General features: G+C 37.0%; 1 long non-coding RNA gene across 1 annotated transcript; it reads right to left on the reverse strand.

Annotated features, from left to right (window-relative positions):
* Positions 1-217: 217 nt before the first annotated feature.
* Positions 218-1,359, reverse strand: LOC119309279. The gene is made up of 3 exons (XR_005150435.1): positions 795-1,359; positions 567-705; positions 218-250 (listed from the first exon to the last, which is right to left on the reverse strand). It is a non-coding gene; the product is annotated as an uncharacterized LOC119309279 (long non-coding RNA).
* Positions 1,360-1,953: the final 594 nt, after the last annotated feature.

The following is a 1,953-nucleotide window of genomic DNA, read 5'->3' on the forward strand; positions in this document are numbered from 1 at the left end:
AGGCTTCATTTGTTGTTGCTAATAAAAATAGAGACATAGCACAAATATAAAGTCAAATCACCCATGTAAGAGACATCCGTGAGAGACTAAATTGTGTGATAAAGAGCTTGTCATCAAAGATAAGCATGTGACGGAAGCAGCAATTTAAATTATAAAGTTGCTCCTTCACTTTTTAAATTTCCTTATTCATAGTCCCTCCTTCCCAAAATATAGGGCACGCTTGACATTGCATGGTCTTTAATGCACAACTCTGCACAGTAATACAAAAAAAATTATATGATTATAGCATTTATAAATGGTATCATCGTATTTGCAAATTTTTTAATTTGTGTAGACATAATATAAGTGAAAATCAAATTCAAAGTTGTGAATCGAAGACCAAAAAAAGTCAATTGTGCCATATATTTTGGTAAGGAGGGAGTATATAGCATCGGGAGTTCCATGCAAGAACTCAACAAAATTGAAGGTAGCACTCACGTTAGTATAACAAAGGAAGTCATCCAGAATTATGACTTATAAATTATAATGAGTAAAATAAAAGTAAGTCGCTAGGAATAGAAACAAACCAGCAACCACCCGCATTGTACCATCCATGATCTTGTTGGGAAAGGGAAGTAATTTCTAACTTGACAGACATCCACCGATTGCAGAAATGGAATGTGCGTCTAGGGGCACGCTGGATGCGAGCTGCCAAATATTTGTAATCTGAATGGGAAGTATCACAGATTGCATAAGATTAGAGAATTCAATACAGGACAAAAAATAGAGCTTGCATAAAGTAATGAAGGTAATACCTTTCTTGTACTTACTGAATTCTTTGTACGAACATTTGCTGATTTTTTTTAAATTGGCATTAATCTGGAAAAAGGAAACTATGAGAAGCACCAAACCAAGGTCATTAAATTTAGGCCCTACACCATAGAAATGTCCTCTTTCTCATATTAAGGGCTCATCAACTTGCAACGGAAGGATTCAATTGGTGCCTGGTTGGGGTTCAGAAGCTACACAAACCAGTTTAGGCACTAACATTTACCCATAGAAATGCCAACTCTCTCATGTTATCAGAGTGTACACAATGGCCATCTCAACTGGAAGGTTGTACACCTAGGGTAAATATTTCTTCTATCTTACTAATAAAATGAAAAGGGACCACCAACGGTTAGCACACTGGCCACCTTGTAACAGGAGTACTATGAGCAAAATACAAAAGACAAGCTTAAAAATACCCACGGGCATTAGTGACAAGGGAGATGCAAAGATATAGAGACAAAAACCATGATATTTGGTCACCTCACCTGTCCGAGAAATCCAGTGGTCCCACTTTCAACCAAAAGAACTTCAGCAACAAGGCAGAGGCGATTCACATGTCTTCTAGCATCCAAGTTATCAAGGCCATGATGCAGAGGCCGGGGGTGATTCCTCCTTTTCTAAAAAAAAAAAAGTTATCAAGGCCATTCAAAACTACATTAAATTGCTTGAAAAAGTCTACGTTGAAATGGGCATCCTTAACATTTGCATGGTGTGATTTATATAGATTTTTGGACTAAATTTCAGAATAGCATCCCGAGCAACCTGACAAAATCAATGGTGGGAATATAAGCAGGCATCAATTATGAAAAAAGTCCACAAGATACCTATAACCACCATATGTTCATGTAGAAAATATACTTACATGGGCTTTTGACTGTCCAACATGACTCTTCCGAAATAAAAACTGTCTGTACAGATTGCTGAACACAAGTGTCCAAGTCAGTCCGCATAAGAAAAGCAACAAGATTTTTTTTTAGTGTAAGAAAAGCAACAAGATGGAACATTCAGAAGTGCCTCAAACAAATTGATTGTGTAGCTCTGGTTGCCTGAACAAGGATGACTCCCTGTCTATTTAAACTATTTTGCGTACAAGGTACATCAACCTCAAGGAACTACTGTGAAGAATATCACCTTTCATAACAG

This window comes from Triticum dicoccoides, chromosome 1B (genome assembly GCF_002162155.2).
Source record: "Triticum dicoccoides isolate Atlit2015 ecotype Zavitan chromosome 1B, WEW_v2.0, whole genome shotgun sequence".
Classification (NCBI taxonomy): Eukaryota; Viridiplantae; Streptophyta; class Magnoliopsida; order Poales; family Poaceae; genus Triticum; species Triticum dicoccoides.